The 27,280-nt window shown below is 34.8% G+C and overlaps 1 pseudogene; it reads right to left on the reverse strand.

The window, feature by feature from the left end:
* The window catches only part of LOC149576905 (UDP-glycosyltransferase 74E1-like), a 67,151-nt pseudogene extending 40,306 nt beyond the window's left edge, over positions 1-26,845 (reverse strand).
* Between the last annotated feature and the right edge of the window lie 435 nt (positions 26,846-27,280).

Here is a 27,280-nt window from a genome sequence, read left to right on the forward strand (position 1 = left end):
TGGAGTGTTTCACTCATCCAAGCTAGGAAAAAGAAGGGTCATCATCAAATAGAATTGCAGGAAAGGTACAGGACGAACATTGAATATTATTGACCTATTGATAAATCTAACTTGGCATGTTGATAACAAAGAAGAAATAACTCTTAATGGCACATTAGGTTTTTTGATTATCTACAAATTTCTTTTAGAATTTCCCATGCCTAGTAAATGCAAAAGGAGCATCCTCTCATCACTTGGTTATCCATCTACCTAGCTATGCATTAAGGGGACTGCTTCATGTTAGGATCAAGGTTCTTTGAGTCAAGGTTGATGATTTGCATGACTCTAAAGGTCTGTTAGATCCAATCTATCACCCAAATTTCACCCAATCATCCTCTGACAATCTTAAATTCATGAATGAAATTGTGAAGAAATTGGCAATTATGCTTGAACTATAAAGGCAAGTTTTTTTGTTTTGTCAAGGGTTCTCTTTTTCTAATTTTTGGAGAGCTCTCTCTTTTCAATGTTTTGAAGCTCTTCTATAATTTTTCCTATGCTCAATAGAGATTTTCTCTATTTTATCCATACTCTATCAGCCAAGTGTATGCATATCCCTTTGGCCTTGCTTGTTGAATATATTTGACAATCAAAATATCATAATCATGTTCATACTTGGTGACTAATTAGATCAAGTGTTTCCATTATATTCCTTTTCTGATTGATTTATCTTTTTCTTATTATGATATAGAGATTGAAAAGGTGTAGATAATGGTATATTTTGAGAAATCTATTAAGTTTTTAATGCATTCATCGAAAAATAAGTATACCCACATACTATTTTGGTGCATCGCCCTCTAAATTAGATTAGGTCATTTTTCTTACAAGCATTCCTTCTCCCTTTTCCTCTTGAAGATTAGTTAGATGCATCCTAATAGTAAAGGAAGTCATCCTTCTGCAGAGACCCAATCTCAAGTTGCAAAGTCCCACACTTTCGAGATTGTTTCCATGTTACATGAGGTTGTCTAAGAAGTATTCCTTCAGACTAGGTTAAAATATTTCATGTCAATGGGTCTTGGGGAGTCTTGAGTGATTGTCATTCAACATGGACAAGGAGTAATTGAGAGGAGAAAGGTTTAAGTAGAGTTAGTAGTTGTGGCTTGGGAAACAAGGATATTTCTTGGTGGCTTGTGAGCACAAGTTTAGATCTTGCTAGAAGTTTCTACTAGAGTGTTGTTGTGCTACAAATCTAGACTAGCTAGTTTTTTGGGTTGGATCTTGAGGGATCTTGCAAAACTATTAATTTCTTTGTATTTGGGCACAATTAGAAAGGCCTTCCAACCTGAGACATTACATTTAATTAGTTTATTTATGAATAAGGAGTTGTGTTTAGTATCAGATCTCATATGTGGGTATGATACTTATGCATCGGTTAGATGCTATTCATCTATTTAATATATCCAATCAAAGTTTGAGAATTTTTTTGACTTTCCATGTTTCTTATAATTCTAGAATTTATATACATTTAAATGGTTTAACAAAAATAATTTATCTATGTTTTGATTGGTTAAGGGGGATAACATTAGGGAGACAAATCAACTTTGTTTACTTTTATTTCATACAAATTAATAAATTTCTTATTCTTTAAATATTTAGTCCATAAAATATCTAAAATTTATACAATTTACAATTTCATGAAGTTTCTATTAACCACATGTCACCATAGTTTCTCGACAAGAGGACACTAAAACATAATTGAATTAGTGCCTTCACTGGTGTAGCCATGGAATGGAGGTGATAACTAGGAGAGCCAAGACTGAGGGTTTTGTCAGTGCTTTGAGTGGTGCTTTCTCGGTTTTGGAAGGTGATGACACTACCTTTAGGGTTTTTGATGGAGATTTTTAGGAGCACTTACAAGTAGAGCTTTAGTAGGCAGTGGCTCAGTAGTGGTGCTTACAAGAGAAGTTTTAGCTAGCGGTACCTCTTTAGAAGCTTTTGGAGTTGTAGCTAGTGGCCTTGGAGGGAGTGAAGCTAGGGAGAGGCTATCTTTGGGCATTACTTAGCTTTATTTTCTGCAAAAGGAAATCATTTACAAGATAGAACTTAGTAAATGTTGAACAAGTAATATATGTTGAGCATAAGTTGTCAGATAGTGTATGTTGAGTGAGATATATAGTATGTACCAAGTAATTAGTAAGTGCTAAGTCACTCAAGTGTCAAGAATATAATTGATGCCAAGTGATTTAGATGTTGAGTGATCAATGGATTTCAAGTCATTTAGAGGCTAAGTTACAACATTGAAGATACAATGAGTGTCAAGCATTAGAAACTTCAAGTAATCAGAAAAATAGTTTTGGACATAGTTGTTTGCAATGGTACAAACTTCTATGTAAACCATTTTTTAGATGACTTAAGGATTTTTTTGCAATTCCAGATGATAAGAATGAATTTATATTGAGGATCCCTATGTAGTAAATGCAACCAATCGGTTAAAGGGATGGATTAAGTGACAAAATGGATGAATCATAATCATTGATTCATACCTAACCCTAAGTCACCTAGGTCTTCTTGTTAGTGAAAATAATTATTTATTGTTACACTTTACTTAAGTTTACTTAGGTTAATGCATTATTTTATTATCTATTAGATTAGACACCTAAGAGTATGTGTACTCATATGAGTTGTCTTGTTCACAACACAGGATTTACCATCCCATTTTAGCACATGGTGTCTACAACATTGGAGTTTGCATAATTATCTAAGATGTCATGTAGACAACATAGTTATTTGCACTTTAATTAAGCACATGGTGTCTAAAACATCTTTTTATGTGACACACCCATGCAAGCTTATCATCTCATCATCACACTAACTTTTGTGCTCAATGGAGGAAAATCCACTCTTGGTGGACATGTGCTTAGTTGTGAGTCTTATCACTTTGTTGACTCTTAGTCATTCTAGAGGCCTTTATATATAGGTACTCCTAGTGTGTATGTACATGAATTCAATTTCATATTGTTATTCTAATCATACTTTATTGGTCCATATTGTGCTAGTGCTTGAGCTTCTTTATGATAGGTGATTTTCCCTATGGAAAATTCTTACATGGTATCAGAGCTAAGTGAGCTTCTCTTCACATAGCCAAAGGAGATCTTTATTGCTTCACCTCTAGGAGGACTATGACTTAGATCTAGAGTATCATAATCATTGGGAGCGTCTAGAGCCAAAGTGGACCTCGCCATTATATTCAGAGAATCGATTTGGTAAATTTTGACTATAAATTTTCCTACCCTAGGCTATAGTCAAATTTGAGGCAAATGTTTTTTGCAAACCAGCACTTGAAGGCATAATTTGTAGAATTTTTTATGATCATTTTAAGATCTATATAATTTATTTTTAGATTTGCAAATTTGAGTCTTTGCAATTATTTCGTTTTTGGATTTTTTTGAAAAATTTTGTTGGCCTATCAGGCTTGTAGAGAAGAATTTTTTGCAAGAACTAGGTGGTCAAATCTCAGCCCCCATGGTGGAATATTCCAATCGAATTCCACATAATCTATCACAACTTCTGATATTTATTTCCACATAACCCATTGGTATTTACCAATCTAGTCGACCACAACTTACAAACTAGGAAACAACTCATGGTGGCCTCAACTTTAGCTAACCTATCGACATCCGCAAGTATTAAACACTTTATGTATATCTCATGCAATGCATGTGGAATTAACCCCACACCACAACCAGTAGCCAAAGCCACCTGCCAACAACAAAAGCCAGCCATCCTTCCATCAACGGCCACTGGTTTAAAACTTACAACAACTGTCTATCAAAACCCAACTGTCACCTAGATTATGTATCCATCACCATTAAATAGTGACTGCTGATGGGCACACCTATGCCACATAAGCACCCAGGAGCCACATCACCAGGTAAAACACCTAACACATGGCACCACAATGACCCAATCCATGGACTAACAGAAGACACATTGCATTACCACTTCAGTGCCCCATGTCAGGAGAAATGTGGCATTGCCACATTAGTTCCATGTAGGCCCCTCTGTATAGTCTGTATGCCTAGTCACCAGCCATATAGTATGGTCTACCACATCATCAGGGCTAGCCTTTTTCACTGATGTCATCTTTTCATGACATTAATTTTGATGGTCATTTGACCATCACCAATATGCCAAATTGCACTACTGCGACAGTCATTTAGATGTCAAATTTAACCCTGTGCTTTGCTAATTAGACCCCTCTCACCATATTTAGTTTTGATTTGACAGTCTGACTTTAGGAGGCCATATCTCAGTCATTAGAACTCTAAATCAGATGAATTTTTTTTTTGGCTAGAATTTCTTGAACTTTTTAGTGGTGCTATTATTTTCTGGTTTTGATGCACAGATTTGTCAAAAATTTCAATTTTTGGTAACTATACTTATCCAATCCTACATTTTGCAACATCAAACACTTTGTACAGGCTCATCTAGACACATTTTCAGGTTCCATTTTTTTAAAAGTGCTTAATTTTTCATCTACTTTTCAAATCCACAATTAGATTATAGGCTTTTGTGGATAGAAATACCACTTTCAGAAATAGGTCATTTTTTGCATTGTATTGCTTTGATAAAACTTAAAAATTATTGTACATCTAAGCTACATTGTTAAGTACCAGATTTGAACTCCAAAAGGAGGTTGTAATTATTAAAATTGAAAGCCCACTTTTGTCCATTTTGACAAGTGGCCTATTATAAATGCACTACATATAAAGTTCCAAAAGCATCATTTTTGGGGGGGATTCTTTGATTGAGTGAATAGCGAGGGTGTATCTTGTGTTCTTGTGTCTCTCTTTCTCTCTTGTGCTCTTTAATTTTTCACATCATGGGTTCACCTAAAACTCCATTGTTAACTTCACACAATTATACAACATGGAAAGATATTGTATGGAGTAGACTAATGAAAAAAGGTTTAAATTGATATGCAGATGGTACAATTGTAAAACCCACTAATGTTGATTCACAAGTTGATTGGCAAGTTAAAGACAACCAGGCTTTAGGAATGATCAAGAGTTATGTTCATAGACATCTCTTCTTCTAGATTTATAGATTTAAGGATGCCAAGGGTGCTTGGGGAAACTTGAGGGTTTGTATGGTAAGGTGGATGAAGAAAAAGGGATTCTGAATTGAGGATGATCTACTTCTATTGGATCCTAAGAATTTTGACACAATTCAAGACTATGCCAACAAAGCCAATGAATTGAGAGCACTAATTAAAGATTGTGGTAATCCCATGAAGGATGATAGATTGATTCATTACGTCTTGAGGAGGCTACCTTTAGAGTATGCATCTTTTGTTTCAAGTTACAACACTCATAGGTTGAACATGTGAAGTGCCTTCACTAAGCCTACATTTGATGCATTTGCAGAAATGTTGATGTTGGAATGATCTAAGTTGATAGATATGGGAATTTTCAAGTCATCCAAGTCTACAACATTGGTTGCTAGTACTGAGAACCAAAATCAAGGTGAAAAAATTTTTAGCAACAGTAAGAAAAAATAGTGGAAGCCCAAATCACAATAAGAGACACAACAATCTTCCTCCTCACAATAAGGCAATTCTTCTTCCAACAAGAAGGGAAATAATAAGGATAAACTATTTTGTGCATATTTTAAGAGACAAAATCATGATGAGCATCATTGCAAGACTAAGGGAATAGATGAGTTGGAAAACTTACTTAGGAAGAACAAAATCAATGTGTCAAATGCTTCCAAGGATTTGAATCCATCCATTTCATAGGGAAAAGGGCAAGAATTAATGAGAAGTTCAAGTTCTTCAAGGGAATGGATTCTTGACTTGTGTGCCTTATATCATATGGGTTCTTCAAAAGGACACTTTTCTTCATTGAAGCAATCTAAGGTACCTCACATCTTTGTAGGGAATGATACACAAGTGAAAGTTAAATGGAAAGGACAATTTAAAATGGAAAATGGAGAGTTCAAAGATGTTCTCTATGTTCCCAACCTTAGCACTAATCTCCTTTCAATTTACCAAATAACTCACTATGGAGGTAACAATAAAGTTGAGTTCCTTCCTAATTCAGTAATGGTACAAAATCTTAAAGATGATTCATTGGTTGCAGTGGGTAAAGTCAATCATGATACAAGGCTTTATTATTTCTCCATCTTTGTACCTAAGTCTCCTTCACATACCTTTTTGACACAATCATAGTCACAAAGTAAATTATGGCATAAGCAGTATGGTCATCTTTCCTTTTGCTGCCTTATTCAACATAGCTCAAAAAATATGGTCAAAGGTCTACCTACAATCACCTTTTCTACAAGTGAATGTTCAACTTGTTCAATGGATATGCATCTAGAAGAAAATATTGATAAAGGGAAGTCTTGGAGAGTGTCAGTTGTTCTTGAGTTGGTTCACACAATTCTAGTGGGCCCTTTTTGATTGACATCAGTTAGCAAGGGTCATTTATGTCCTCACTTTCATTGATGAGTTTTCATGCTACACATGGGCCTACTTTCTTGATCACAAGAATGATGTTTTTGATAAGTTTCTAGCCTTCAAGAGTCATGTTGAGAAGCAATCAAATAAAGCCATCAAGGTTCTCCATATGGACAATGAAAGTAGATATGTGAACTCAAGACTTAGACACTTTTGTGAGCTTGAGGGTATTGATTTTCAGAATGCAGTAACAGTTAGTCCATAAAAGACAAGTGTTGCAACAATGAGTATTAGAACTCTTAAGTCAATGACAAGTTGCATGATTCAAGCTAAGTCTCTTGATCCATCACTTGAAGTCAAAGCTATAAGTAGTGCTAGGGTAATAGTACAAAGTTGTCTCACCTTTTAGGTTGACTTATTAGAATGACTAAATTTGAGTATTTCTATCTAAAATTCAAATTTTTTTAAACATATGATCTAGATAAATTCATTCTAGCTAAGTTATATATGGTCTCACACTTTTCCAATTGGAAATGTCTATTAAATGCATGTTTTATACTAGTTTATATCCAATTACTAAAGAAATAAAATTATTTCAGAAAAGTGGCATTTCAATAACTCTTACTATTTTTAATGATTTTTTTAAATAACATATAAACATCATTTTATAGAGCTCAAAGTCAAGAATATTCTCATGTAGATTTTATAGTGTTTTACTTCGATATATCATGATTAAAAAATTCCACAACCATGTATTTTAACACTCAAAAATATGTTGGTTTTAAGAAAGAAAAAAATATAAATTCATATCAAAAAATCAAAAAATTATATGACGTTCTAGAGGAGAGAGTCCTCTTCTAGAATCTACAATTTTTCTCCTAGTTAGGATAGATTTGTTTTGAAAAATGTGGTGGGAGATGAAAACTATCGATTTCAAATGAGTTGAAATTTCAATTCGTATAAAAGACAAAATATAAGTCTAAATTCAATTTTAATTTTTGATTATTCTAGATATATATGTTATCTATAACATAGTTTAAGATCAAAGAGAAATAAGTTTATTTCGATATAGTATTGTGGTGGGAACTAGACCCCTAATTTTCAACATTTTTTAGCACCTAAAAAATTATCTATAAAAATTATGAAAATATATCAATTCTTATTCCAAATAATTATTAAAAATTATAATCCAAAAATTCATCCATTTCTACACATTTCATTAGTTTACTTCATTTTCTAATTCAAAATAATAATACCAATTTTATGTCATTGAATGTGAACACTTAAACTTTTGTTAGCCTTTTCCTTTACACAAGGGTGACATAGGTTTGTGCTTTTACCCACCAATCACATCCTTAATATGTCTCCTCATAATGTATTAGATGGAATGACTCCTTTTGAGGCATGGTGCGGAAGAAAACTTGTTGTGAAACACTTCAAAGTTTTTGTTGTCCAACATGGGCATACATATATTCAAGGGCATACAAGGCACCACCACCAAGGTCTTGTACTTTCATTGGATATGATGAAAGTGTTAAGTCATATAGACTTATGGATCTTGAGACTCATGAGATATTCATAGAGAGGAATGTTTACTTTGAGGAAAGCTCACTTAGCTTATCCTCTAGTCCTCTCCATACTTCATACATTGTGGAAACTTATAGTGACAATAGTGATAGTGATTCAACAAGTTCAGATATGGGGGGTCCTATTGACAGATATAGAACAAGTTCACAACATTAGAACATTCCATATGCATACATTGCTACAGTGATTGTTCCATGTAATTCATTATAGTTGGGTACACCTTGCCTTCTAGTTTTAGAATCAGGGGATGACTACATAACAAATATTTCATGTTTGTTTGTGGAGTCCTACATAGAATATTTGGGAGAGATTATATATGATATACATTTTCTCTTTGATGAAGATGCTCCTTCTTTAGTTTTTGTGAGGGTACACTCTGACCCTCTTGTCCATTCTCTACATGATCAGTCTTACAAGGTTGATATGATTATGGATCCTTATGTACAACAATTGTAGGAGGTCTCTTTATCATTTGAGGAGATAGTTGGTTCTTTGGGCTATCAATACAGGGATAGTTGAGCAACTTTCAAAGACATGATTCATCTTCAAAATTCTTTCTACACATTGTGGAAACATCTCATATGTACCTATGAAATTGTTCCTTCGTTAGGGAAGGAACATTATTCAGCAGTCATGGATCAGCTTTTACATTTATCTTGGAGTAGTTATCACTAATCAACATTCTACATTTGAGGGGGGGGGGAGGGTGTGGAAAACCTTGTTTCCTTTCTTCTTCTCTCTTATGCAAGTGATTTTTTCCTCTTATGGGGTTTTATCCTTCTCGTACTTCTCTATTGTATATACATGATGTATGTTGTAATGGGAGGTCTTAATTACTCCATCCATCCATGCATGTTTTTTTTCAATCTCTCTTTTTGGGGAGGGTTTTTCCCATGAGGTTTTCCCTCTTTTTCCATTTTTAGAGAGATTGCATTAAATTTTTACATGGGTACTTAACATGGCCTAGAAGTCAAGAACCATCATGCATTTTCGTTATAGCTTTCATGAGCTTAAGTGCATTCCCCTAAGTTGCACTTAAGGGGGGGTGTTAGTGTAAGTAATTATTTATTATTAAACTTTAATTAAGTTTACTTAGGTTAATGCATTATTTTATTATCTATTAGATTAGGCACCTAGGAGTATGCATACTCACATGAGTTTTCTTGTTGACAACTCAAGAGTTAGCATCTCATTTTAGCACATCGTGTCTACAACACTAGAGTTTTCATAATCATATGAGTTGTCATGTAGACAACATAGTTATTTGCACTCTAATTAAGCACATGGTGTCTACAACATCTTTTTACATGACACACCCATGTAATCTTATCCTCTCATCATCACACTAATTTATGTGCTCAATGGAGGATAATCCACTCTTGGTGGACATGTGCTCTAGTTGTGAGTCTTATCACTTTGTTGAATCCTAGTCATTCTAGAGGCCTTTATATACAAGTACTCCTAGTGTGCATGTACATCAATTCAATTTCATATTGCTATTCTAATCATACTTTATTAGTCCATATTGTTCTAGTGCTTGAACTTCTTGATCTTGGGTGATTTTGCCCTAAGGAAAATTCTTACACTTCTTAAGGAAGACAAACCATAGAATATTATATGTGTGAAGAGAAAAGTTTGCATGCATAGAAAGAGCACTAATGGTTGCTAAGGAGTTGGGAATCAAGTTATACATTGTAGAATAATTTAGTGGAGAACAAAGAAAAGAAGATAGAGGATAAAAGTGATACATTTGATAAGAGAGGATCAAGGATACATGCAAAGAGGTGATATATTATCTAGAAAAAGAGTGTTAATCACAAGAATATTGCTAAGACATTCTAGTAGGTGAGTTAATTAAATCTCTTAACAAAGTAGTCCTAACATGCTATTATAAATCCTTTGATAGAGTGCTTACTTCATTATAAGTTTTAAGTCATTCAATCATACACACTTCTAATAGGGTGTTGAAATCTTTTAATAGGATAAGTTCTAACAATCTTGTATGCCTTTAATAGGGTAGAACTTTCATGAGGTAGATCATAGTTTATGATCAAACATTGTAACCTTCATTGGATACAGTTTACAAATGCAATAGTGAAGATTTGTGGATGTCATCTACACCCCAGTTTTACCTTCTCATTGGAGGGTTTCTAGAATTTTATTTGATTTCATGCCATGGATGAATATGTTTAGCTAGCTATTTCAGTTTACATGCAAATTGTGACATGGATGTGTGGTGAATGATTTTATGCTTAAATTTTTGAACAACTGATTCAACCAACCCCCCTCAACGCACACACCCCCCGCCCCCCCCCCCTGCCAAAGTTTACTTTCCCTATTGTATTTCCAATAAAAGATGGAAGGATTCGATGAATCTAACCTAATCCTAAGATTGATGGTGATGTTTAAGAAATAAAGTTTGAAATTTCCAATTTATAGATGCATAAGAAATGAATTTTAAAGTTAGTTTCATTATTGATTGGTAATATTAAGGAGAAGTACCGATGAGGAAGACATTAGAGGTCGAGTGTGAAGAGTTTGTGAATTGAGATTGTTTGAGGAGGTGGAAAGTAGTTTATTGAAGGGGATGTAAATGGAAGCTAGCCAATGAACCAAAAGATGAAAAAATAGAGATATGAATTTGCAAAGTGAGTTGTACTTTAAGTACTAAAACTACTATTACATTCTAACCATCGTATCAGTCCAAAATCCTTTAGTCAAGGTTGATCTAACAGTCATGTTGTAAATCCTTTAATGAAGATGATATTCTAATGGAATGTTCTAAAGTACTATAAGAAGGCCACTCCTAACATGGTGATTAAATCCTTTAACAAGGTTACATTTAACAGTATCTTGTGTAACCATTAACATGGTTGGCTCTTTACCGAGCTCACTTTAGAAGAGTGAAAAATTGGTAGCATGTTACTTGGTGGTTTTCGATGTTAAATCATGGTATCAAAGTATTATTATCATGTGTAGATATTTTTTTTTTGCATAATATATATTACTATAGTTTATTCACTAGCAGAAAATATATATAGAGATAAAGGGTTAAATAAATTGTTGATGATGTGTTATAGATAGTAAGTGGGTTTCTGAGTTTGTTTAAGTTGTCAAAAGTTTTTAAAAGTTGATCTAGTACATCTGGACCCAAGGATAACTTGTTCACCTCCACCTCTCAATTATTCTAAATCATTATAATATTAAAAATATTTGAATTAATGTTAAAAATACTATGATGATCAAGGTTATAATAATATTAGGGGTAAGCTTGGTATTATGGTAAAATTTACTAGAATGTAATTAAGGTTATTGTAAAAGGTCAGTCTTCTTCTCAAAATCAAAAGAGTTAGCCACAACCAAATAGGAAACATTACCATCCTCCAGGGGACTCCTAAAATTTTTTGCAATGGAAATATTGGGACCTTGAAGGGAATCTAAAATAACCAAGTCCTCTTGAGGAACAAATTCGCTTGATTTACTTACCTAAGTCATCCAACCTATAATCTATCTTAGGAGTTGATGCTTGTTTATAGATCCACTTCTCATTATACCCTAGGGTGAGATGAGGCTAAACAACCATCTCAATTTTTTTGGGGCAATTATTATCCCAATGACCCATCTTATTGCAAATATAATAGGCAAATAAAAGGGATTCAAATTCAACCTCCCATTTCAATAAACCCTACTTGAAATTGATTATAATAAGAGATGAGACATTAAAACAATTACATGTAAAGATCAACCTTGACCTATATGTTGTATAGTGATCAATAACAACAGTTGGCTAAAGAAAGTAACAATACTTTAGAAAATAGTTGAACATTCCAAAACTCCAAAGACAACCTAGGGAATCTAACCTAAACATGGACAAAATAAAAAATATACCTCAAAGTTCCATTTGGGATCCCATTTCCAAAATGAGAGAGCCATTTTAACATTATTTCAAGGACCCCCACAAAGGATTCTATTACACTCCTCTTTATTCAAGAACTTGAAGGATAGGAAACTCTTGGGAAGGGAAACTATCTCAACTTGGCCATTTAAATACCACATCTATTCAACATAGGAACAAACATTTTCAATAGTAGGATTGGAACCAAGAAACATACCAATAAGAATCATCTCCAACACTAGAATAGGAGAATCCAAGATTGGGTTAGGGATAAAAATAGAGAACTCCCCATTCCGGTATCCTAGTTTAATAGGTTCAATAGGAACCGAGTGTTCATTGTTCAAGATGGTCCTAAATAACTTCCCCTAATATTTATGATCCCATTTGAAAATCCATGTCCTAGGACACCCAAACCCCACTATTGAAGAGACCTTAGGACCCCCTTTTACAAATCCATCATCACCACTAGAAGGTAGTGGGACTACTACCTCAAGTGCTTCAACTGGAGTCCTCAAAAGTCCATCCTTTAAGATATTTTTGAAAACACCTAATAGAGATTCTAGCAACAAAATAATATTAGGAATAAATCCTACAATCTGGCTAGAAGCCCCACAAGTTCCCTCCTAATATCTAACATCTTCCTCACCATCCTTCTCCTTTGCTAACCTCTCCAAGCTCACCATTATTTAATTCCATTATTGTTTCTCTTTTATGGTACAATTTTCTTCAAATATCTGAAAGTATCTTTTCTCAAATAGTTTGATCAATCACACTACAATTTTCTCAATCACTAAAATCTCAAATGGTGAGAAATTCATTAAAAATAACCATTAAATCATCCCAATTTTTTATGTAATTATTATCTTAGGTCACATTTAAAAAAAAAAATCAGATATAGTAGCCATGAAAAATCATAATGATATCTCAAATAGAGTCATCAACACTAGAAATAAGAAATATTTTTTCTCAAAGTCTTGATTCTCATTAATCTACTAACAATGTTAATTTTAGAAAATATATTTTTCTATGTAATTTCTTCTCTTAAGACCATGCTTGGCCATATCAACTTGATGTAGAAGGTTACCTTTTAGTACTAGAAGGATCAAATTAAAAGGATCCACCTTACCTTAGGAATCATTTTGATTCTTTTATTTTCACACTTTTTCATTCTCATTCATTCACAAAGGTATCATTGATGTTCTTATACTCTATCAGATTAGAGAGATTATTTTTTGATTCTATATGATAAGAAAAAATATTTATTGAGGATCCCTATAAGGTAGATGCAACCAATTATTTAAAGGGATGGATTAATCAACAAAATGGATGAATCACAATCATTGATTCTAGTGCAAGGGGAGATGAAAAGAACTAGGGCCAAAGGCACACACAACTATCCAAACCACCTTGAAAGAGTTAACATAGAAAAAGTAAAACACAAAGAACAACAACCAACTCAAGAGATAGAGGAAGAAAATGCCTTCATTTATACATGCATTTAAAGCTCTTATTACATGCCTGGCTGTAAGGTCTTCTAGGTTACAGCCAAATAAATCTAATTAGAATGTTCGACAATCCAACTTTGCATTTTTCTTCTTACTCACTTTAAGTTCTCTATCTTCTCCCTAAAACTCAATCCTAGACCTCCTTAAATACTTGTGTGGCCATAGGTTAGCCTATCACAAAATTTAAATCCTTACATTAACTCCATGCATAGCCACAAGTTAGCTTACATTAAATATTAATTACCAATGATGAAATTAAATGTGAGCAAGGTTGGTACAAACTAGAACTAGACATGGACAACTCATAAAATGAAGGTTCCATGAAATTTTGACACTTGGCATCCAAAAAACACTTGGAAACCACACAAACTTGGCAACTGAAGATCACTCAGCAACCACACAAACTTGGCAACCAAAGGGTGACTCGGTAATCGAAGAACACTCAACAAAAAATATGAACTTGATATAAACCAGGAAGCTCAACATCCACTAAGTGCTCAACATCTATTGAGAACTCAACAACAACTGGATCTTGTCAATAACTAAAAAATGGCGCTCAATAATAATTGGAACTCGGTAGCAACTGATAGAATCAATAAGAAGTATAGGATTACAAGGAAACCTAGGATGCTCCTACATTAGACAACTATGGTTGGAGAAATGACTATCCTGAATCATGCAAATTTCACAACTTGAGCTAAATTCAACTCAGATTGAGAAATCCATGTCATCTTCAATTGGTCTATTCTTCCATTTCACCAAATACTCATAGTAATCTTTTCCTCTTATGCTCTTACCAAATCTTTGATCTAATACCTTTTCAAAATTTTCAATCTATTTCTTGGGATTGTCATCTAATACAACAACCTCATCAGCTGACTTATGTTACTTATATATATTAGCAACATTGAATATAGGGGATATATCCATGTCATTATGCAACTCAACTTCATAAGCATTCCCACTATCAAACTTCTTCATCTTCATCTTATTGTATGTTCCAATAGGAAATATTCCTTTTTCAAATGAACTGTCACTTCATCACCAACTTCAAAATCATGATATCTTCTTGACTTATCAGCATTCTCCTTATACTTCTAATTTCTTTTTTCCAACCTCAAATTCACTTCCTTATGCAAAGACTCCATAAATTCAACAAATTCTTCTCTAGCAACACTTCTATTTTTTTCACCAACAATATCCCTTAAATCTGATATACCCCTAGGCTACATTCCAGTAACAATCTCTAAAGGTGTCTTCCATGTACTTCTATTGATAAAATAATTATATGTAAACTTAGCTTGTGCCAATACCATTTTCCAATTACTTGGCTTATCTCCAACTAGAAATCACAAAAAATAACTCGAGCTTCTATTCACAACCTCTATCTTTTCATCTTTCTATGGATGGACTGTAGAACTAAACCTTAATTTAGTACCCATCTTCTTCCAAAAAGTTTTCCAAAAATAACCAACAAACTTACTATCTCTATTAGATATAATACTTATTGGTAATCCATGCAATCTCACAATCTCTTTGAAGAAAAGTTCAGCAACATGCTCAACATCTAATGTCTTCTAACATGGTATGAAATGAGCCATTTTAGTAAATCTATCCATAAAAAAAAATATAGAATCATACCCCTTCACTATTTTAGGCAATCCAAAAAAAAAAAATCCATACTAATGTCACTCCAAGGTTTCTCAAAAATAGTAATAGGTGTATACAAACTAGTATTCTGACTTACTCCTTTTGCAACTTGACAAATTCCACAATTCATTACAAATTTCTAAACATTCTTATACATCTGTGGCTAGTAATACTTATCCTTCAACAAACTCAATGTCTTATCAATTCTAAAATGTCTAGCCAATCCACCACTATGGTTTTCCTTGATCAAATTCACTCTCATAGAACTTTTAGGGATACACAACTGAATTCCTTTAAACAAAATACCTTCTTGAATGAAATATTCATCATATTTACTTATGTGATTTGCCAAATTTGGTGCTCTACACTCTCTCCATGCATTAGAAAAATAAGGGTTAGTATCATACAACTCTTTCATTTCATCAAAACCAAGAACTTCAACCTTGATCTTAGTCAATAAAGAACATCTTTTGCTCAATGCATCAACAACTCTATTAATAACTCCACTCTTATGTCTGATAACAAATGTAAAATTCTACAAGTACTCAACCCAATTCATATGTATGTGATTCAATTTATGTTGACTTCCCAAGTACTATAAAGCTTTATGATCAATATACAACACAAAATCCTTAGGAATCAAATAATGTTTCCACTTATTCAAGGCTTTAAAAATAGCATAAAACTCTTGATCATACACATTATACTTTCTTTTAGCATCATTCAAGTTTTCACTAAAGAAAGCAATAGGTTTACCCTCTTGACTCAATACAGCTCCTATTACACTACACTTGTATCACATTCAACTTGAAATATCTTATTGAAATCAAGAAAAGCCAATATAGGTAACTCAACAACCTTTTGTTTCAAAGTCTCAAAACTCTTATTAGCTTCATGTGTCCACTTGAATTCCTTTTTAAATCTCCTCTCATTGTGTTAGACATAACATTACAAATAGAACTAAATTTCCTTATAAACTTCCTGTAAGAACTAGCCAAACCATGAAATGATCTTACCTCACCCACATTCTTAGGTGTAGGCCATTCCAAAATCATTTTAACCTTCTCAAGATCCTTCTTCAAACCATCAGCCAAAATCACAAATCCCAAATACTGGCAATATAAGGAAACAAATGAGGCAGTGATGGATTCCTAAATCTACTAAGGATACACACTCAAATCATGGTAGTGAAGTCACTCAAGAAGTGAGTGACTCCATCCCCTCAAACTAAATTCCTAAGAATGTATTGGAGCTGTATTTAGCAAGAAAATCATAAGTAGTTCCAAGAAATATGAGGAATGAAAATGATCCAATCAATATTCTAGATACACTAGGAATCATAAAAAGGTTATCCTTTGCTGAGTTGCATCAGACTCCACCGAGGAAAGTTGGTTGTAGACCTTACCAAGCAAGGTTGGGAGTAAAGGAAAATTGGTTTATTCATCAAGTTGATACTCTTGGTAAGTTAGGTTAGTGGATGACATTTTGTCACACATTTGTCATAATGACACCGAGCATTTACAAAAATTTCTCGACAAAAAGGGGCAATTTCAACTTCATTTTTCATTGCATCCATAGAATTCAAAGAGCAGAGCGATTTGAAAGAGCATTGTAGTGTTTCCAAGCAATTTACCAGTGAGATCTTCATGAATTTTATCATCTACCAAGTAGCAATGGCATCTACCAGTGGAAGCAACACTAAACCAAAGAAGGGTTCTGAAATGTTGGTTAAGGGCATCGAATGGAAAGCACCAAACTTCAAAATTGTTTCGACCATTGCTGAATCATTTGATCCTTATGGAGCTCAGTCACAAATCACAACGAAGGTACTCCTAATTAATGACATTCAAACTCATTTTAAATGTTCTATTCAAGAACTAGGGACATTAGAAATGGATACTGCCCTACCTGAAATGTGTGTTGATGAAATTTTAAAACCCGAGCATAAACATTTGGAAGCTAAAGGATTAACTCATATCCCTCACATGGCTCAAAATTTCCAAGTGAAATGGATAAGATACATATTGAGTTGGTTCCACAGTGGTCAATTATGGTTAGAGCAACCAATTATGATTATAAAGAAGATGATACACAAGGTTATGGGTTTGCCAATACTAAGCAAAGCTAAGCCAACCAAAAACCTAGGTTGAGAGGAACTGCAAAAGAAAACCCTAGCTAAGTGGGATGATAGAGGTTTGAAATTAAACAATGTCACTGACATAGAGCTTAGGTTTGGCATCCATATCATTGCACATAAGATCTACAGCTCGAGTCGGTTGAACAACGTCCCTTGTGAGGTAGTTGACCTAGCATACAAGGTTATAAAGAAGAACCTTGAATTTGATTTGTCAGATGTATTATTGAAGCAATTGAACAAAAACATTGAAAGTGTGAAGACTTCCAAGAACAATACCTTCAAGTTCAATTCATTGCTTACCTTTTTATTCATTTATGTCCAAAAATTCTTTCCATCTAAGGGCATAGTCATATGGAGGAAGGATACCCCTATTGTTTATTAGATAAATGAATTTATTGAAGAAATGGGTGAAAATTTTGAAAGGGTGTTGGATAATTATTTTCAGGCATTCAAGGAGAAAATGAACAACAGATTTTGAATCCCACCCAAGCTTGTGGAAGACTACAAGGATGAAATATGCTTCATGGTGGACTGTCATAGAGTGTACATTCAAGTAGTCATACCAAGAGTGGCATGGGTAAAACCATTGCCTTATGAAATTAACATTGATGAAGCTAGGGACATCATTGAGGATTTAGTAAATGAGCCAGCTAATCCAAATCTTCATACATTTGGCACTTACGAGGAAGCCAAGAAGAGGATAAAGCTCAGTATAAAGATTCCTCAAGCTCTTAGCAGAGGCAGGAAGGGAATTGCCAGATTGAAGACAGCTAAAGGTCCTCTAATGCTTACTGAGGGCAAGGGTGAGGATGAAGAAGAGGAATATGAAGAAGAAGAAGAAGAAGAAGAATCAGAGAAAGAGGAAACAGCAAGGAAGAAAGGTAGAGTGATTATCACTAAACCTCAAAAGAAACCAACTGCAGTGTTCTCTAGGAGAGATAGGAAAGGAAAAACTAAAACTATATTCATTCGCTCTCCACCTAAATTTGAGGAAAGGATGAAATAGCTAAGAGTTGGAGTAGGAATATGTAACTTCAAAGTTCTGAAATATGACATTCAAACTCTAGATGAGCAGAAAGAGATTGAGGACTTAGTCATGCAGAAGATGGGTATATGCAAATACTCCCTTGCTCAAATTCAACCTCAAATCCATGTAGATCTTTTTGCCAAAATCCAAGTCAGATGGGAGAACACAGTGCAAACTATAAAAGACATCTTTGAACAATAGTTGAGATAGTTAGTACCTAATTTGACTAATGCAGAAGTAAAGAAGGCAATAAAGGAGCATGAAGACAGAATGATTTTGAACCTTAACTCATGTTTTATATTAATGAATAACATAGAATCAGTGGTTAAGCATGTCTCAGATGTCTAGAGAGATGTATATCATCTCAACAAGCCATCAGATGAGACTATTATAATTAAAGATGATGATAGTGATGATGATGATGATGACAAAACTCCTTCCATCATAGTTACTAAAGGAGAGTTACATGCTCTAATGGATTAAAAGGAAGAAGAGGAGGAGGAAGTATAAGAAATGGATGAAGAAGGAAAGGAGGAAGAAACAAAAGAGGAAGAAAAGGATGAAGATGATCTAGTCAGAATTGCAGCAGAAGCAATTGCATCTCTTCCTCACACTCCATCACATATTGTCACATCTGTGGAGATAGCTTCTACTAGTGAGATTGTGACCACAACACCAACATCAATTTCTCAATCTTCACCACCCACCTCCCAGCTCCAAGTTTCTACAATGGAAGTGTCAAGAACTTCATCTACTGAGCTGACTGTTACTTCCCTAGCTACCGAGTTAGCTCTCTCTACTTCTGCATCTTCAATTAGTGCATCACTAATTTCTACAATTTTGTCTTCATCAATTCCAATAAGCTCTACAATTTTTTTTTCATCAGCATTATCTGCATCTACTTCGATTCCAATTAGTTTAGACACTTCTGTGGGTATTCTACCAAGTGTGGCACCATTTTTGGGAAGTTTTTTAGTTTTTGGTCCAGTTAATACTTCTATTGGCATTCAATCCTTAAGCCCTATTCCATTTTTTAGTGCTAGCCCTTCTATCTCTACTATTGCGTCTATTCCAAAAGTCAAACTAGTCATCATTGAAGTAAAACAAAGGCAACCATTGAAACTTTTGATCACTGGAAAGGAAATTGAAGAAGACATTGACTTAGAAACAAAAATTATAGTACCTAAGATTGACTATGAGACTACTACTATTGAAGAAATGAGGTTAGCTAGTCAACTTATAGAGAAGAAAGCTACCCAGAAGAAACTAAGGTCTGAAAGGGATAAGGAGTACAAAATAATTGAAAATGCCAAGAATATAATTATAGATGCTATAGGTATTGAAGTGGATTCCACTCAACATATTTTGGTTCATTTAAAAGAGGCTGTATAGAAATATAATGAGGACTCCTCTAGACAAGAGAAACTAATTGAAAGGGCTAAAAGGAAGTTTGATAACAAGGTGCTAGAGCATATTGCCCAGTAGATTGCAATCAAACAAGTGGAGTTGTCCACATTTTTGGGTAATTTTGAAAATTCTTTTAATAATGTAGCATCACTTTTTGCCAAACTTTGTGATGTGTCTAATTTTACCAATGAAATAAAGGAGAAGCTAAATAAGGTTGATGCTAACATGAAATCTAATGCATCAAAGCTATAGGCTAACCCATCTTCTAGCTCCTCTCATCACACCAAGCTGAAATATCTAGCAGAAGTGCAGGCAAAACTTCTAAGAGAAGAAGAAAGAATAAGAGAAACCTTGATTGGTATTTAGAACATGATCTTGCCAATAATGGATACAATGCAAACACATATTGCTTATTGCAAGACATTGGTCCAGGATCAAAACTTCTCAGTGGCTGATCAAATTATCAAAAAAAGTTCAGATTGCTCTCTCCACCTGCAAAATTTTGCAAGAGAATTGGGATACCTCATTTGCCCTCATTCTTAAGGTACATCAAGAATTTCTCTCTCATTTTGGTGTAACTATATAAATATTATATGTAGTGTAGTGCCTACCCTTGTTCACATCTTTTCTAGACTTATTGTTGGTATTATTATCAGACTATGTAGACTAGTTTTATGTTGATGGTTTAGTGGTGTCGTTTTGACACTATCAGATATTATGATAGGGATTCAGTTGATATATGATGAGATCATTTAGACTTTACATTTTATGTGTGTATGATGAACATTACATTGTTTTCAGTTATTACTGATGATTAGTTAGATGGTTTATTATCTCATGTGTTTTATTACTATCAAAAAGGGGGAGAGATATCAGAATAAGCAAAAAGGGAAATTTTGTATATAAGGAGAGATATCAGTATACTTGAAAGGGTGAGATAGCACTCAATAGAGTCAGCATGTATATGTGTATAGCTATGTACATAAGTACCTTTGTGTATACATTATGTGTCATCGAGGAGTATATATGTAAAAATGTATATGGAGCAGCTTTAAAAAGATCAATTTTGAAAAACCAAAATTTATTTAGTTATTTTATTTACATATGTTTTGGCTTATAAATATTTTGTCACTAATGCCAAAGGGGGAGATTGTTGGCATTAAGTCAGTATTTCCATTAGTGAGAACACTTATCCATATTAGTATAGCTATCGAGCTCATCACTTAATTTTTTACACTCACCAAGCATTCCAGTGTTAACCAAGCTTTGAAGAGTTCAGTAGTTTACACTAAGTAGATAGTGGCTACTGAGCTAATGCAAGCAATATGAAGATTAGCAGTGTCTATTGAGCTTCATAGTGTCTAACGAGTAGCAAGCTTGTGTCATGAAGATTCAGTGTAAATCGAGCATTGGAAGCAGTACTGTTTATCAAGTGAAGTAAGGTAAACTCAATGTGTAGTATCTACCAAGTGACACTACATCTACCAAGTCACTAGAGGTCACTGAGTTTAGAACTACATCAAGTGATTAGTATGGACTGAGCCTTCATTTCTATCGAGTGCATGATGATGCCAAGTAATGCAGTGAATGGTGTGTATCAGAAGGACACTGAGTCAGTTTAGTGAACCCAAGTTATTTACTATTGGGTGGACTTTGTAATGTATTTGTTCACTTTTTTTTTGGCTAACCTTGTAGTTTTGTAAATTTGAAAGGTATATATGTAAGGTGTATTGTAAGATATCATATGTATGAAGTAATAGCAAAGTAATATGAAATATTTTTGAGAAGTACATGCAAAAGATTATCAAGAACAGTTCAAGGAATATAACAAGGTCAATACAAAGGCAAAAAAGTTATATCCATCACATAAGGTGATCAGTGCGTAAAGGATCTTATCATAAATCAATTGTAAGTAGATCCACTACTTCATCTTAACAGGTGAATCAATTTCTAAATCCACTAACAAGGTAGACTTAACAGTCTTTGTACAAATCTCTTAACCAAGTGCATACTTCATCCTCTAACAAGGTGGACCTAGCAGTCCTTTGTGCTCCTAATAGGGCAAATCACCAGAAGTGGTCAATGTAAGCCTTAATAGGCCAACTTTATGCTGCAGTATTGAAGTTTTGTCGGTATGATCCCCACCCAACTTTTACTTTCTATTTGGAAGGTTTTTGGGTCACCAAAATATTGTGTTCTTTTGTGTGATGAATGTTTTAACTTTCAGTATTAATGCATGCAGTAGCATAGATTGATTTGTGGAAAATTTAAAACGAAGAATTTAAAGTTACTAATTACCCCTCCCCTCTCAGTAACTTGTCATATCTTGAATATTCCCAATAGTTTTAGCCTCTATAATTGCAACTTTGTAACCAACTCTTCTGATGCCAAATTTGTAGAACTTCCACTGTCAATGATCACTTTGCAACATTTTCCATCCATCTTACATCTTGTCTTGAAAAGGCTTCTCCTTAAAATAGGTTCCTTGTCACTTTCCTTATTACATAAGGTTCTTCTCACCATCAAATTTTCTCTAATCATAGGTCCACTTGGTGAACCCTCATCATCTCCTTGAATCACAACATTTCTTTTGCCTTGCCCACTTTTAAAGGATTTACATTCCAAAGATCTATGTCACTCTTTACCACATCTGAAACAATTACTATGAAATCCACCTCTAGAATAAGAATTATCTCTTCCTCGATAAGAGCTAGTACCTCCTCGGTATGAACTACCACCTCTCCAATCAGTTTTATCATCATTCTTCCATTCATATTTTCATGTATCTTGCACAGAACTATCAGATCTCCACCTTCTCCATAAGATCTACCTTTTCCTCTCTAGAATCTACAACCTCTACCACTTTGCATTTGTTCATGCTTCTTTGTCAAGATCTCCTCAGCTTTCAAGGCATATTGGTATGCTTCTTCCACACTTTCCAATTTCACAAAACTTATTTCATCTTGAATTTCATATCTCAATCCATTTATGTACCTTGAAATTTTCTCAACATTATCATCGACATGTCCAGATCTGATGTCCAATCTATAGAATTCCTTAGTATACTCCTTCATAGTTATGTCTTTTTTCCTCAAATTTTGCATCTTTCTCAACAAGCTAACTTTGTAATCAATAGGAAGAAATGTTTTCTTTACCTTGTTCACCATCTTCACCCAAGTCCTAATCTTCTCCTTTCCTCTCTTTTCTCTATCAGTTTGCAAATGCTCCCACCACAGTGAGGCACATATTTTCAACGTTGTAACTACAATCCTCACCTTCCTATTATCAAGAGTGTTTTCATTGTCAAAGAATTTTTCCATTTGAGATATCCAATCCAATACAACATTGGTGTCCAATTTTCCATCATAGGGAAGAACTTCTATAATAGGCTTTGAATATGCCCTAGACAACACTCTCAATAATCTTGCTTCATCTTGATCTTCTTTAGGTTCTAGATTAGGGTTTGGTGCTACTGCTTCATCATCACTTACATCATCAAGATGTGCTCCTCTCCTCTGGGTTGTTTCTACAACATCTAATCTAGATGCAATTTTTCTCAATGTATAGAATATTGCATTATTTGCATTTCCTCTACCTCAAACCATCTTCACAAATTAGGTTCCTACAAGATCATAACCCAAGCTGCAATTTATAGGCCAAATCCATAGATCTGCAACCCTACAACCAAATCCAAATTAGGGTTCTACATGATCTAATATCTACAAGGATGAACCTCAAGCTTTGATACCACCTAACATAAGGGGAGATGGAAGGAATTAGGGCCAAAGGTACACCCAACTATCCAAACCACCTTGCAAGAGCTAACATAGCAAAAACACAATGCAAAGAACAACAACCAACTTGGGAGATATAGCAAGAAAATGCCTTCATTCATACATGCATTCAAAGCTCTTATTACATGCGCAACTATAGCATCTTATGGGTTATGACTAGATAAATCTAATTACACTTTTTGATGATCCAACTTCGCATTCTTCTTCTTACTCACTCTAAATTCTCTATCTTCACCCTGAAACTCAATTCTAGACCTCCTTAAATACTTATAAGGCCACAGGTCGACCTATCACAAAATTTATCCTTACATTGAATACATGCATAGCCACAAGTCAACTTACATCAAATGTTAACTACCAATAACAAAATTGAATGCAAGCAAAGTCAGCCCAAACTAGAACTAGACACAGACAACTTGGAAAACAAAGGCTCCATAAAATACTAACACTTGACATCCAAACAAACACTCATTAACTACATGAACTCGACAACCAAAGATCACTCTGCAACCACATGAACTTGGCAATCAAAGGGTGACTCAGTAACCAAAGACCACTTGGTAGCAACTATGAACTTGATATCAACCAGGAAGCTCAACATCCACTAAGTGTATGACATCTACTAAGAACTTGACAACTAGAACTAGAAAATAACTAAAAAATGGCACTCAACAATAACTGGAACTTGGTATTAACTAGCATAATCAACAAAAATTATAGGATTACAAGGAAACCCAGGATGCTCTTACATCCGATTCATACCTAACCCTAAGTCACCTAGGTCTTCTTAAGGAAGACAAACCCTAAAATATTATATGTGTGAAGAGAGAAGTTTGCATATGTAGACAGAGCATTCATGGTGGCTAAAGAGTTGTGAATTAAGTTATACATTGTAGAATTGATTAGAGGAGAAGAAAGGAAAGAAGATAGAGGACATAAGTGATACATTTGATCAGAGAGGATCAAGGATACAAGAAAAGATGTGATATGTTGTCTAGTAGAAGAGTGCTAACCTTAGGATCAGTTTTGAGATATTCTAGCAGGTGAATCAGTTAAATCTCTTAACAGAGTAGTCCTAACAGACTATTGTAAATCCTTTAACTGGGTGCTTACTTCATTGTAATTTTTAAGTCCTTTTATCAAACACATTTCTAAGAAGGTGTTGAAATCCTTTAACAATGGTAAGATCTAACAATCGTGTAAGCCTTTAACAGGGTAGACATTCCATAGGGTAGATCATAGTTTATGATCAAACATTGTAACCTTTATTCGATACACTTTATAACAATAGTAGTGAAGATTTTTATGTGTCATCCCCACCTCATTTTTACCTTCTTATTGGAGGGTATTTGTGTAACCAAATATCTTGTGTCATATATGTGTTGAATGTTTATTTGATTTCATGCTATGGATGAATATGTTTTGCTAGCTATTTCAATTTACATGCAAATTGTGAGATGGATGTGTGGTGAATGATTTTATGGTTAAAGTTTTGAAGGACTGATTCATCCCCCTCTTGGAATTTACTTTCCCTATTGTATTTCTAGCATAAGATGGAAGGATTCAATAAATTTGACCTAACCCTAAGATTGATGGTGATGCTTAAGCAATAAAAGATCAAAATTGCCTATTTAAGGAGGCATAAGGAATGAATTTTAAGGCTAGGTTCATTGTTGATTGGCAATCTTAAGGAGAAGTTGTGAAGAGGAAGATAACAAAGGTAAAGTGTGTAGAGTTTGTGAATTGTGATTGCTTGAGGATGTGCGAAGTAGACCAATGATGGAGATGTAAATGGAGGCCAACCAATGAACCAAAAGATGAGAAAGTAGAGATATGAATTTGCAAAAGTGAGTTTTACTTGACAATTAAAACTATTGTTATATTCTAACCATTGCAACAGTCCAAAATTGTTTAATCAAGGTTGACCTAATAGTCATTTTGTAAATCCTTTAATGAAGATCCAGAGTAACAACAGGGACTCCCAAGCTTAAGAAATCCAATATAGAATTCCAACTGTAGTGGCTCATTAACATCCCCACAGAGGGGTGAGAGAGAACTTCCCCCTGACAACACCACTCCACAACTAAGCCCCTTTCCGCAGTCTCCTCCAAGAAACCAGCGGGCAGAACTTCCCCAATGTGACTGCGTCCTCGAGGAGGCCGAATCATCCAAAGGAAGTGTCGGCCACTCCGTTGGATCCCCAAAGCCAGCTCTTTGATCTGCTCTGGGCATATGACTGCAATACTGCCGAATGGGATGTATAAGACAGACAAATGGGGCTTCTTGTTAAGCCATTCCATGCAGTTTGCTACTTTCCAAGGATTAGCGCCCACCTGCCTGTCCTCTGAATTTGTGTCATTCAAAAAGGCTGAGGATATGGAAGGGCCGATTGGGAGGAAAGTGAATGTTAGGGAATTGATGGTTTGAGGTTCAAAATCGTAAAATGTATTGGCTAGTACCGACGAGGCATCCTTCGTGCTCTCCAACCGGTGAAGATAATGGTTTAGGAAGCCTTTTGAATTTGTGAATGCCGATGTTAAATCAGACGGTTTCAACTTAGGTAGGCTCGGGATTATGACCTTTTTGGGCATCTTTTTGTTCATCTCCCGCCCCTCACCTGTACAATAAAACCGTAAAACCATAAGAAAAAGCATATGACTCCTAAAACATTGATGGAGATTTTTATTTTATTTTATAAAACCACTTTCTAGAAAGAGCCCAAACATCACATTTTATAGACCACTAGAATAAGGCAAGAGGAATCCGGAGCTTCTTGGCCATGGGTGCAACCCAGGGAAGAAAGGAATCAAAAACAATGCAGGCCACCGGAGGAGAGTCAACTCTGGTGTTCGACTGTCGAGCCATCCATGTTGTTTTGCATGTGGTTGAACACCGCCGGCTTTATATTTGAGTCGACAATGTGCTCATTCTGTGGGATAGCGTCAGGAATGCACTCAAAGAAAATGTCTGACTTTAGCCGCTCTACAATATACTCCTTCGCCTCCATTATTTTCTCCTTGTTTACGTTGAAGCTTACGAAGGTGACGATCAAACCCCTCGCGGCCAAACTCTTTGAGAATTGCAACATGGGATTTGTGTGCCCCGTTGCAGGGTACGATATTACCACCACATGACTAACCTTCTTCCTAATATTCCCTCCATTACAACTCGTCTTCACTTACAAAGTGATTCGAATGGATGGGAAGATAATTAAAATGTTTGGCACTGCCAAATCTGATAATCGGTGAGCAAGCTTATGTAGCTCTTATCAACCGACAGTTCGACAACAAACTCACTAGGTTTTCCTCCCACGTTTTGCTCGCACGAATGTACCTCGTCAGCATCTATCGTCACACTATCTTTGATACCAGAGAATCGAGATCATCGTTTTGCGCTACAGACTCCTCCATGAAACTAGGCGAGCCATCCTAAGTGCCGGGTACTTTCCAGGTGAGCTACATAGGCTTCTTTAATGCCCCACACCAAGTGGTCCAGTACCCTCATTCATTGGATCCCGTTTATTTAAAGTCCACTTAAAAATGTCTGGCTTACAATGTTTTTCACTTATTTGTCCAATCTTTGGCTCTATAGTGCCTTATTATTGAAGCATTTGTGTATTAGTATTAGATCAATTATAGAAGTTTTGAAGTGGTTAAAGAGAATATTTCACAAGTAAATAGGGAATATGAATGAGACATCAATTCAATCAATCACTTTTGACCTTGTGTGCATAAGATTCATTGTAACTAGCTAGAAGCCAAAACAATAGACTATAACTACTCAAGTCACATTCAAAACTAATTAAAGAAATTGTCAAAATCTGGTGTACCAAGTAGGAGCTTAGA

Source organism: Cupressus sempervirens, chromosome 1 (assembly GCF_028749045.1).
Source record: "Cupressus sempervirens isolate cs-2001-9-10 chromosome 1, ASM2874904v1, whole genome shotgun sequence".
Classification (NCBI taxonomy): domain Eukaryota; kingdom Viridiplantae; phylum Streptophyta; class Pinopsida; order Cupressales; family Cupressaceae; genus Cupressus; species Cupressus sempervirens.